The sequence below is a fragment of the Heterodontus francisci genome, chromosome 20, assembly GCF_036365525.1.
Source record: "Heterodontus francisci isolate sHetFra1 chromosome 20, sHetFra1.hap1, whole genome shotgun sequence".
Classification (NCBI taxonomy): Eukaryota; Metazoa; Chordata; class Chondrichthyes; order Heterodontiformes; family Heterodontidae; genus Heterodontus; species Heterodontus francisci.
Genome location: NC_090390.1, coordinates 38,706,203 through 38,719,599, shown reverse-complemented (window position 1 = coordinate 38,719,599; position 13,397 = coordinate 38,706,203). Strand labels below are relative to the sequence as shown.

General features: G+C 41.9%; 1 protein-coding gene across 4 annotated transcripts in view; it reads right to left on the bottom strand.

Moving 5' to 3' along the window:
• ide (insulin-degrading enzyme) overlaps nt 1-13,397 on the bottom strand; it is a 165,058-nt gene that overhangs the window by 138,670 nt on the left and 12,991 nt on the right. The window lies entirely within an intron of this gene.

Below are 13,397 nucleotides of genomic sequence, written 5' to 3'. Positions count from 1 at the left end.
AGGAACAAATACAGATCAGTAAGCATAGGGACGTCGGATCAAAGCGATGCACAAGGAGCCAAGGGGTCAAGACGTAGGTGATGGTGTAGTAGAGTTGCGTGTCATCAGCATACATGTAGAACTGTATGTATTTTCCGATATCGTCAAAGGGTAGCAAGTAGTTGAGAAATTCTCCCTTAGACCTAGCCAATTGTCATTTCAAGTATTTCAATTTTAACTTGCTAAACTTTTTTTTTGGGGGGGTGGGGGGGGGGGGGGAAAAAGAGTCAAAAAGTAGATTGGTCTGTATTTTTAAAGAAACGATAGTTTGCCATTTGCTCAGCTTGGTCACAGTCAGCTGGCATTAACCTTCCTGTGCATTTCTTGCTCAATTTGTTTGAATATATGCTATATTTTTAGTACTAACGGTCATTTTTACCATCTCAAAACAGATTGGTTAATTGATAAAATATTAAGTATCTCGTAGAACGCAAGTATCTGACCTTTTGAAATCTTTCATTTAAGCAACATAATGAGCCAAATGTTACTTTGCAACTGAGTAAAGAAACTTATGGCCCAATTCTGATTTTTGCAGATAATAGCCAACCCTAGGATGAGACTCAGAATCTGATGTACTTAACTGCACTAGTTCAAATACAAGTCTGTCTGTACGCTACCTATATTCCAGTGAAGACCAAAGGCCTTAGGTTCAAGTGTCTTGCATGCGCTCAATTCCTCTCTTCCAACTTAACAGCAATTATTGCTTCGTAAATTTGATGTCATCCAAAACTCTGTTGCCCAAATCTTAACTCAAGCCAAGTCTCGTTCCCCTATCAACCCTGTGCTTGCTGACCTACGATGGCTCCAGGTCAAGCAACAACTTAATTTTAAAACCATCATCCTGGTTTTCAAATCCCTCCATGGCCTTGCTCTTTGTAATCTCCTCCCCGAGATATCTATGCTCCTATAATTCTGGACTCTTGTACACCCCGATTTTAATTGCTCCAACATTGGCCATGTCTTCAGTTGTCTGGGCCCCAAGCTATAGAATACCCTCCCTAATCCACTCCATCTCATTTTCCTCCTTTAAACCACTCCTTAAAAATCTACCTCTTTGACCAAGCTTATGTGGCTCTGTGTCATATTCTGTTTCATAATGCTCCTGTGAAGCGCTTTGGGACGTTTTATTACGTTAAAGGCACTATCTAAATACAAGTTGCTGTATTGGCACCAATGAGGCATATCTTAAACCGTTGTTTCAACGGTTTATTATTGCCACGGCATTCCCAACGGTGGGACCAGAAGCGGTCATAACTTCCGCTGCAAATCCCGTTCCCCATGCAATTTGGTATTTAAATTAGCCATGCGGTGACGAGCACAGGGGACACATGGGTTTATGTGGCGGGGGTGGCCTTTCAGTGGTAGAACTACTGTCATTGCCCCAAGCACCATGATCGCCACAGATATAAAACATTCTGTGCTTTCAGCATACGAACATAGGAATGAGCAGCAGCAGGAGGCCACTCGGCCCTTTGAGCCTGCTCTGCCGTTCAATAAGTTCATGGCTAAACTGATGACTCCACATTTCCACCTACCCCTGATAACCTTCCATCCCCTTGCTTACCAAAAATTTATCTACCTTGGCCTTAAAAACATTCAAAGACTCTGCTGTCACCTCCTTTTGAGGAAGAGAATTTCTAAGACTCACGACCCTCTGAGAAAAAATTTCTCCTCATCTGTCTGGAATGGGCCACCCCTTATTTTTAAATAGTGACCCCTAGTTTGAGATTCTCCTACAAGGGGAAACATCTTTACCACATCCACCCTGTCAAGACCCCTCAGGATCTTATGGGTTTCAATTAAGTCGCTTCTTACTCTTCTAAATTCCAGTGGATACAAGCCTAGCCTGTCCAATCTTTCCTCATAAAACAGCCCGCCCCTCCCAGGTATTAGTCTAGTAAACCTTCTCTGTACTGCCTCCAATGCATTTACATCCTTCCTTAATTCATGGGACCAGTACTGTACACAATACACCAGATGTGGTCTCACCAATGCCCTGTATAGCTGAAGCATAACCTCCCTACTTTTGTATTCAATTCCCCTCGCGATAAACGATAACATTCTATTAGCTTTCCTAATTACGTGCTGTACCTGCATACTAACCTTTTGCGATTCATGCACTAGGACACCCAGATCCCTCTGCATCTCAGAGCTCTGCAATCTCTCACTGTTTAGATAATATGCTTTTTTATTCTTCCTGCCGAAGTGGACAATTTCACATTTTCCCAATTAAACTCCATTTGCTAGGTCTTTGCCCACTCACTAATCCTATCTATATCCTTTTGTAGCCCCCTTACGTCCTCTTCACAAATTACTTCCCTACCAATCTTTGTACCATCAGCAAATTTAGCAACCATGCCTTCAGTCCCTTCATCTAAGTTATTTATATAAATTGTAAAAAGTTGAGGCCCCAGCACAGATCCCTGTGGCATGCCACTCATTCGTTACATCGCAGCCTCAGGTATCAGCAGCCTTCCTTTCATATAAATATGGGCGGCACAGTGGCGCAGTGGTTAGCACCGCAGCCTCACAGCTCCAGGGACCCGGGTTCGATTCTGGGTACTGCCTGTGCGGAGTTTGCAAGTTCTCCCTGTGTCTGCGTGGGTTTTCGCCGGGTACTCCGGTTTCCTCCCACCACCAAAAGACTTGCAGGTTGATAGGTAAATTGGCCATTATAAATTGCCCCTAGTATAGGTAGGTGGTAGGGGAATATAGGGACAGGTGGGGATGTGGTATGAATATGGGATTACTGTAGGATTAGTATAAATGGGTGGTTGATGGTCGGCACAGACTCAGTGGGCCGAAGGGCCTGTTTCAGTGCTGTATCTCGAAATAAATAAATATCTTCAGAACAACTTAAATTGAGGATTTTACTGGAATCAAAATGTTTTTGCCTCCCTTATTTTGTGAAAGTCACCACCAACTTCACATCATTTCTTTACCTGCAAAGAGAGAGTCAGATGTCAGCCAGTACCCTCAATTTGTCCCACAGCTCCCCAATGTTAACAGCACACATCCCTCCCTTTAGACCCTTGCCAAATATCTTCACACTGTATTGATCTAATCCCCCCACAACATGCATCTACATCAACCGTTCAATGATCTGGAAGCACCACTCCACCCTTCCCTCCCCAACTACCCTGTCCCTCCAAGTTGCCCCACTGCCATCCTGCGATGATTCACCCTTGCTGGTGCTGAGCCTGGAGGCAAACATCCATTGTAATGCTGGCGTCAGTTTAACGCACGTGTTAAAAAGAGCACAGACCTGAGATTCATCTGCACAAATACGACTGCTGCACACCACGGTGAAACATTTGAGAGCTGGGTGGCAGAGGAATAGTGCTCACTCTTCACAATCTGGCAAGTAGGACTAAATTGTAACTATGAATATGGTAATGAGTATTCATGTTATTTAAATGAATGCAAAGCTGTAATCCACCACTGCGCTGGGGGAAGCCCAGAATGCCGCAAACCCGCTGTCGACTGGATTCCTCTAAAATATCCTGCCATCGGAAATCCAAAAACTCCTGCCTAATTACATCACCTCGCACGTCACCAAATCTGCCACAGCGGACTGCATTAAATTCCTCCCAATGTCTTTAGAATCCACAATGGGATAATCTGGACTTGGTCGGTCCAACCTCTAATTGACACTGGAGTGCATTATGGACTGTTGGACAATGGATAATCTACCATTAGGCTGAACATTTGTAAATATTGTTCAGTACTAACAACACCCTTATGCAGATGGATTATGATTGGAGTGTATCTATTCGTAATCAGAGATTTCAAAATTGTCAGAAAGTAACCATCTACAGAAAAAATGTCACCTCACCACAGCTGAGATTTGTCATAACTGACAGTGAGAAACAAATATTAAACAATATTATAGGTGGACTGCAATGATAAACATACTTTTCTGGGAACAGAATGGGCCATTATCCACTGGCATGGAAAACTAAACAAGTCCACACATTCAGGCGGTTAGTGAGTTCAGAAATATGACCAACACTAGGGGTTTAAAGGTGGAATGCAGGGTGCTTCTCTGCCTCCACTTTGCTAGATGGCCCTTACAACAAGCATCTTAGGCTATGGTATGCTATCTTCCAGCCTCAATGAAATGGCAGTAGAAACCCTCCCTAAGATTTATAGTCAAATGACCTGTTTGACCAACTCCAAAATGACATCCTTAGGAAGTGTGGGGGTGCTTTGTACGGCGTTTGGAGCACTCAAATATCACCTTCACCTGCTTATTGAATAACCCTTCCACTCAACGGCAACACAGACAGACAATTTCTTAAACAGTTGCATAACGGTAAACCAGAAATCTGCAGCCAACAAGCAGGACAACAGAATCTGCACTTTTCTTCAAGAAAGTTTTCTACATATAGGGAGCAATAAAATGTCGACAAGAGAAAGCTAACAATTATACAAAAAGGAACATAGTTTTCCAGCATCCGCAGTATTTTGGTTTTATATTCAAAGGAACATACAGTTTATAAACATGCAGCAAGAGAGGATAGAATTCCCTTCCTAAACCCTTCCGCCTTGAAGACACTCCTGATTAGTTTTTTGGTCACTTGCCCTCAGATCTCCTTACGTGACTCCAAGTCAAATTTTGTCTGATAACACTTGTTTAGTGCCATGGGACATTTTACTGCATTAAAGATGCTTTATAAATACAAGTTGTTGTTGACAACGTGACATGCTGAAGACAACATACCTTAAAAAGGGAAAGGGGCATTTGCAATTTTCTTCAATTTAAATTTGTGGAAACTGGATGAAATGAAGCCATTTTTCTTAACTACAACTTGCATTACAAAGCGTTAAGGGAGAGAATTCCAAACATGGGTTGCCAATGGCTTACGAACATACAAATTAGGAACAGAAGTAGGCCATTCAGCCCTTCAATAAGATCATGGCTGATCTGTGTGTCTCAAATTCCACACTCCCACCTACCCCCTTCATTCCCTTACCCAACAAGAATCTATCTACCTCCTCTTTAAAAATATTCAATGACCCCGCCTCCTTCTGAGGCAGAGTTCCAAAGTTGCACAACCCTCAGAAAAAAAATTCTCCTCATCTCAGTCCTAAAAGGGCGACCCCTAATTTTAACAACAGTGGCCCCTAGTTCTGGACTCACCACAAGTGGAAACATCCTCTCCACATCCACCTTGTCAAGACCATTCAGGATCTTATAAACTTCAATCAAGTCTCCCTTCACTCTTCAAAACTCCAGTGAAAACAAGCCCAGTCTGTCCATCCTTTCCTCACAAGACAACCCGCTCATTCTAGATAACAATCTTGTAAACCTCCTCTGAACCGCCTCCAACGCACTTACATCCTTCCTTAAATAAGGAGACCAAAACTGCACACAATATTCGAGATGTGGTCTCACCAATACCCTGTCTAACTGAAGCATAACATCCTTACTTTTATTTTCAATTCCTCTTGTAATGAAGGATAGCATTCCATTAGCCTTCTTTATTACTTGCTGTACCTGCATACTAACTTTTTGTGACTCATGCACTAGAATATCTGGATCCCATTGCACCTTGGAATTCTGCTGTCGTTCTCCATTTAAGTAATACTTTGCTTTTTTATTCTTCCTGCCAAAGTGAACAACTTCACATTTTCCCACATTATACTCCATCTGCCAGATTTTTGCCCACTCACTCAACCTATCTATATTGGTCTGCAACCTCCTTATGTCCTCTTGACAACATACTTTCCTACCTATCTTTGTGTCATCTGCAAATTTAGCTACCACGCTATCACTCCCTCATCTAAGTCATTGATGCAAATTGCAAAAAGTTGAGGCCCCAGCACAGACCCCTGCGGGACTCCACTCATCATATGCCAATCAGAAAAGGACCCATTTATGCATACTTTGTTTTCTGCTAGCCAACCAACCTTCAATCCATGCTAATATGTTAACACCTACACCATGAGCTCCTAGTTTGCGCAATAACCCTTTATGTGGCACCTTGTCAAATGCCTTCTGGAAATCCAAGTATAGTATGTCAACGGGCTACCCTTTATCCACAGCACAAGCTACTCCTTCAAAGAACTCCAATAAATTTCCCTTTCACAAAACCATGCTGACCATTTCTGATTACCTTGAGTTTTTCCCTATGTGCCCAACTACAGCCTCCTTAAATGATCAATTCTAACACTTTCCCCACAACAGAGGTCAAGCTAACTGGCCTATAGTTACCCGTTTTCTGCCTCCCCCGCCTTCTTGAATAAAAGGGGTTATATTTCCTACTTTCCAGTCTGATGGAACCTTTCCAGAATCTAGCCAATTTTGAAAAATGCATTTGTGTTAATTTACGACCTTTAGTTTAGTTTAGAGATACAGCACTTTAACAGGCCCTTCGGCCCACCGAGTCTGTGCCGACCATCAACCACCCATTTATACTAATCCTACACTAATCCCGTATTCCTATCACATCCCCACCTGTCCCTATATATTTCCCTACCACCTACCTATACTAGGGGCAATTTATGATGGCCAATTAACCTATCAACCTGCAAGTCTTTGGCATGTGGGAGGAAACCGGAGCACCCGGAGGAAACCCACGCAGACACAGGGAGAACTTGCAAACTCCGCACAGGCAGTACCCAGAATCGAACCCGGGTCCCTGGAGCTGTGAGGCTGCAGTGCTAACCACTGCGCCACTGTGCCGCCCTCATTAGCAACCTCTTTTAAAACCCTAGGATGAAGCCCATCAGGATCCTGGGACTTGTCAGCCTGCAGCTCCATCTCTTTGTGGCTTAAGGGACAACTGCCAGCAATGGAGCAAAAGGAAGGAGGTGATGCACAAAGGAACAAAAGTATGAGGTTGTAGGCCTGGAGGAGACTAAAAAGGACAATATTTAGTATTATTCCTCTGCCACAACAGTACCATATACTGCATCATCCTCTGCTAAATTGGTGTTGTATTAAAGAAACAGGCATTGTCATAGCAGCATCACATTCAATGTCATGCCTCTACTAATCTTGTAATTTACTGTTTCTCTCTCTGCATTGGACATCAGCATTTTTGGTATGCAGCTTCAATCAAACTGAAGCACCGACGTTCTGCAGTTGACCCATGGAGTTTTAAAAAAAAAGCAGGCTATCTTTCTTCTACCATCTTGTAGTTTCTAAATTAATTTTCTATGCCCAATTTACATCAACCATTTCGGATTTTCCTCATACATTATTTTCATCACAGCAGAATAGTTCAACATCTTCTGAAAATAGTCATTTGGACGCATGAAATTTATCTTACTGGCTCATTCAATGCAAGCACTCTAATTATTCTCTGTGCAAACATAGTGCATCAATAAAACTGATAAAATCACTCTGCAACTGCTAAGTTTAATTTGGGATTCAACGGATAACTTGTTGACTAAATGAGTTTAGTTCAAAAGTAAAATCACTATTTCTCACTACTTGAAAACTTCAAAATTGAATTTCTTCCCAAAATAAATTTCTGTGGCTATTTTAATTAGGGAGAACCTATAATGCTCTATTATAGGAGTATACTTGCAAGGGCACTACTTTTTACATACATCCAAGACATTTCTTCAAGGACACTATTTTCAGAAGTCAATGTAAAGCAACATATGCTATGGTATACATGGTCCCATAATGCTTCAACAGTGCTCTTTGCCAATTCTCAATTTGTTCTTAAATCTAATGACATATGTATTCAATTTCGCTTTTCCTTTATCTCCACAGATTTCTTTCAAATCTTGTAAACCCTTTTTAAATGTGCAGTTTTGTCAGCATGGAAGCCACTGAATTAAAATCAGATCACACCAACCCTAAACAGCTGAGCAAGAGTTTGCACCTGTTTATGCTATTTTAAAATCATCTATGGCTTAAAGACTCACTTGAAAATAAAAAGACACTGATCGAGACCTTGGATATTTTAAAGTTGATTTCTTCCTCCTTTTGAGGAGAAAAGTGACAATTACAAACTCATTTTGGAGTCAAGGACAGAGACTTGAAACACACACCATCAGGACTAAGGCACAGGGCATGAGCATGTGGTGAGGACTATAAATGAATTACTAATTTTGATCTAATTACACAATCAATTAAATTTGAAATACAATAACAGCTGGCTTAATCAAACATGGGCAACAAAAAGAAAATGGTCACAAAGTCCACGTTAAAATGCAAACTAGTTTTGTTATGCAGTAGCTGAATTGTTTCTACATGATTCGATCATGCGGCTGATGAATTGATTATAAAAGTGAATTAGCAGCCAATATAATTGATCCATGATGCACAGAAAGCAGATTTTGTCACATATATAGTTCTGTATCATTTCACCAGTGTTTATGGTTAATACAATATTTTCAGAGCCACTCAGGTGCTTGAGTCAAAATGTTAATAAAATGAATTATGAGTAATGAGCCAAATTTAATTAGTAGCCTAACGGTGCGTAAACATTTATCAAATAGTGATCACAACATGATCGAATTTAAAGTAGCGTTTGAAAGTGAAAAGCTCGAATCAGCTACTAGAATTTTAGACTTGGGTAAGGCTGACTTTACCGGGATGAAACAGAGACTGTCCACGGTAAACTGGGTAGATCTGTTAATGGGTCAAACGACTGAAGAACAGTGGAGAATATTTAAAGAAACATTTAACGAAATACAGAGCGAGTATATACCAGAGAGGAAAAAGCTCCACATCATAGAAAAAACAGCCATGGACAACTAAAGAGATTAGGGATAGTATAAAACAAAAAGAAATAGCTTACAAAAATGCAAAAAACGCAGTACAGATCAGGCTGAATGGGTTCGATACAAAGACCAGCAAAGGGTCACAAAGCAGCTTATCAGAGCTACTAAAAGAGATTCTGAAAGGAAACTTGCAAGGGACATCAAAATCAATAAGAAATTTTATAGTTACATAAAGGGAAAATGGGAGGTCAAGAGCAATGTAGGCCCACTAAAAGCTGAAACTGGAGATATTGTCATTGATAATGGGGAAATGGCAGACATGTTGAACAATTACTTCGCCTCAGTATTTAGTTTAGAGATACAGCACTGAAACAGGCCCTTCGGCCCACCGTGTCTGTACCTACCACCAACCACCCATTTATACTAATCCTAATTCCATATTCCTACCACATCCCCACCTGTCCCTATATTTCCCTACCACCTACTTATACTAGGGGCAATTTATAATGGCCAATTTACCTATCAATCTGCAAGTCTTTGACATGTGGGAGGAAACCAGAGCACCCGGAGGAAACCCACGCAGACACAGGGAGAACATGCAAACTCCACACAGGCAGTACCCGGAATTGAACCCGGGGCGCTGGAGCTGTGAGGCTGAGGTGCTAACCACTGCGCCACCCTTTACAGTTGAAAAGGATGATAACTTGCCGGAAGTCCCGAAAAAAATTAACAGCTGATAGGGGACAGGGACTTAATAAAATTAACGTAAGTAAAACATCAGTAACAAGGAAATTAATGGAACTAAAGAGTGAGAAATCCCCAGGACCTGACAGTTTCCATCCGAGGGTGTTAAAGGAAGTAGGGGAGCACATTGTAGATGCCCTAACTATAGTCTTTCAGAGTTCTAGATTCAGGAGTGGTCCCTCTGGATGGGAAAGTTGCACATGTCACTCCACTTTTTAAGAAGGGTGAAAGGGGGAACCAAGGAAATTACAGACCAGTTAGCCTGACATCTGTGGTGGGCAAGATGCTGGAGAATATCATCAAGGAAAGGGTGACTGAACACCTCGAAAAATTTCAGTTAATCGGGGACAGCCAGCATGGATTCACGACGGAAAGGTCATGCCTGACAAATCTCATTGAATTTTTTGAAGAGGTGACTAAGTTAGTGGACAGGGGAATGTCCATGGATGTTATTTATATGGACTTCCAGAAGGCATTTGATAAAGTCCCACATAAGAGACTGTTAACTAAGGTAGAAGCCCATGGCGTTGAGGGCAAAATTATTGACATGGTTAGAAAGTCGGTTGAGTGGTAGGCGACAGAGAGTGGGGATAATGGGTAAGTACTCTGATTGGCAGGATGTAACTAGTGGTGTCCCACAGGGATCTGTGTTGGAGCCTCAATTATTCACATTATTCATTAACGACTTGGACAATGGCATAGTAAGTCATATATCCAAATTTGCTGATGATACAAAGTTAGGCGGCAGTGTAGACAGTCTAGATGATAGCATAAAATTGCAGAGAGATATTGACAGACTAGGTGAGTGGGCAAAACTGTGGCAGATGGATTTCAATGCGGGCAAGTGTGAGATTATCCATTTTGGACCAGAAAAAGATAGAGCAGGGTACTTTCTAAATGGGAAGAGGTTAAGTACAGTGGATGTCCAAAGAGACTTGGGGGTTCAGGTGCATAGATCTTTAAAATGCCACGAGCAAGTGCAGAAAATAATCAAAAAGGCTAATGGAATGCTAGCCTTTATATCTAGAGGATTGGAGTATAAAGACACAGAGGTTATGCTGCAGCTGTACAAAACCCTGGTTAGACCCCACTTGGAGTACTGTGAGCAGTTCTGGGCACCACACCTTTGGAAGGATATATTGGCCTTGGAGGGAGTGCAACGTAGGTTTACAAGAATGATACCTGGACTACAGGGGTTAAGTTACGAGGAGAGATTACACAAATTAGGCCTGTTTTCGCTAGAATTTAGAAGGTTAGGGGTGATCTGATCGAAGTCTTCAAGATATTAACAGGAAAAGACAGGCTAGATAAAGATAAACTATTTCCACTGGTTGGAGATTCTAAAACTAGGGGGCATAGTCTAAAAATTAGGACCAGACCGTTCAGGAGAGATGTTAGGAAGCAAGTTAGGGCTATGGGCCAAAGGCAGGTACATGGAGTTAGGCCGCGGATCAGCCATGATCTCATTGAATGGCGGGACAAGCTCAAGGGGCTGAATGGCCTACTCCTGTTCCTATCTTCCTATGTTCATAAAACAAATTTACAAAACCATTTTGAACTGTACATTACGTAGCTTTAGGATTTATATGCTGTGCTCAAATTTAAAGTTACAGCACAAAACCAGAGACCCATGCTGGGTTTCAGCATTACCATACTCATCAAAAAAAAAAATCAATGACTTTGAGGTCAAGTATGCTACAATTCAGATGTTATTTATTGCAACAATTTAAGTTGAAGTGCAGCACAAAAATTATATCTGCTTTGTTGTATTCAGCAGATACCGGATATGCTAACTGAATGATAATTTGAAAACTTGAACACTTTCTGAATGCAGTCTAAGTTTCTAGGACCCTAAATACCATCAGTAAATTTTAAAAATCCATATGCAAGCATAATATTTTTTAAACAGAATTACTTTGTTAGTTTGGCAATATGCTTATTTCCTAGGTAGGAACAGCATATTTGGACACATCAATTTAACAGGACAATAAGTCTGCTTAAACACAAAGCACAAGTTGAAAAGCATTTTAACAGTTTAGATTCTGGAATCCAAAACTTCTTGCATTAACAGCAAATATTTTGTTCATCCAGGAAAAGACACCGATATGAATATAACAATGTAAAAATCAGTTTCCAAATAAGCTCCCAGTTCCAATGTCAGCCGTCAAGTTAATAACATACTACAGGTGTGCCTGCTTCCTTGGTAATTGAACTAGAAAAATGTTAAAGTTAACAGAACAATGTGACTAGCTCCACAAGAAGCAAGAGCTTTGAAAAGGCTTCTGCAAACCTCACTCAAGTGACCATTCTTCACCTGCATCAGTGAACTTTAGCATGCTATACATCCAAGCCTTATATTGTCCTCATCTAACAGACATGAATATTTAGAAGCTACAACACTGGCATCTAGCCGGCAATGAGGAAAACTGCCCAGCTATGTCCTATACACAAAAAGCAGGACAAATTCAACCAGGCCAATTACGGCCCCATCAGTCTACTCTCAATCATCAGTAAAGTGATGGAAGCTGTCATCGACAGTGCTATCAAGCAGCATTTGCTTAGCAATAACCTGCTCAGTGACGCTCAGTTTGGGTTCCTCCAGGGCCACCCAGCTCCTGACCTCATTACAGCCTTGGTTCAAACATGGACAAAAGAGCTAAACTCAAGCGGTGAAGTGAGAGTGACTGCCCTTGACATCAAGGCAGCATTTGACAGAGTATGGCATCAAGGAGCCCAAACAAAACTGGAGTCAATGGGAATCGGGGGCGGGATGGGAGGGGCGAAACTCTCCACTGGTTGAAGTCACAGCAAATAAAAAAGGAAGATGGTTGTGGTTGTTGGAAGTCAATCATCTCAGTCCAGGACATCACTGCAGGGAGTTCTTCAAGGTAGTGTCCTAGGCCCAACCATCTTCAGCTGCTTCAATCGATGACCTTCCTTCCATCACAAAAAGGTCAGATGTGGTGATGCTCACTCATGATTGCACAATGTTCAGCACCATTCATGACTTCTCAGATACTGAGGCAGTCAGTGTAGAAATGCAGCAAGACTTGGAAAATATCTAGGCCTCGGCAGTGAAGTAACATTCACGCCACAGAAGTACCAGGAAATTACCATCTCCAACAGAGAGAATCTAACCACCTCCCCTTGACATTCAATGGCATTAGATCGCTGAATTCCCCCACTATCAACATCCTGGACATTACCACTGCCCAGAAACTGAACTGGAGTAGCCATATAAACACCGTGGCTATAAGAGCAGTTCAGAGGCTAGGAATTCTGCAGCAAGTAACACACCTCCTGACTCCCCAAAGCCTGTCCACCATCTACAAGGCACAAGTCAGGAGTGTGATTGAATACGCTCCACTTGCCTGGATGGGTGCAGCTCCAACAACACTCAAGAAGCTCGACACCATCCAGGGCAAAGCAGCCCACTTGATTGGCACCCCGTCCACAAACATTCACTCCCTCCACCACCGACGCATAGTGGCAGCAGTGTGTACCATCTACAAGATGCACTGCAGCAACGCTCCTCAGACAGCACCTTACAAACCAGCGAATTCCAGAAAGCTTGTTATGGAAGGATAATGCTGGAGCCTACATTTACTCAGTTTCACATTTATCGTGCAGAGTAAAAGGATTACAAACATGTAGTTCCTCACTCAAAACCCTCCACTAGTCTCGGAGTGTCTGCTTATTAGTGCTCAACTAAAACCCTAATTAACACCCTTCATTTGCATATAATCAAACCATTGATACAAAATTAACAGATTAACAACCTCTATTACCTAGAAAGACAAAGGTAACAGATGCATGGGCACACTACCACCTGTAAGTTCCCCTCCAAGCCACACACTATCCTGACTTCGAACTATATAGTCTTTCATTCACTATCGCTGGGTCTAAATCCTGGAACTCCCTAACAGCAC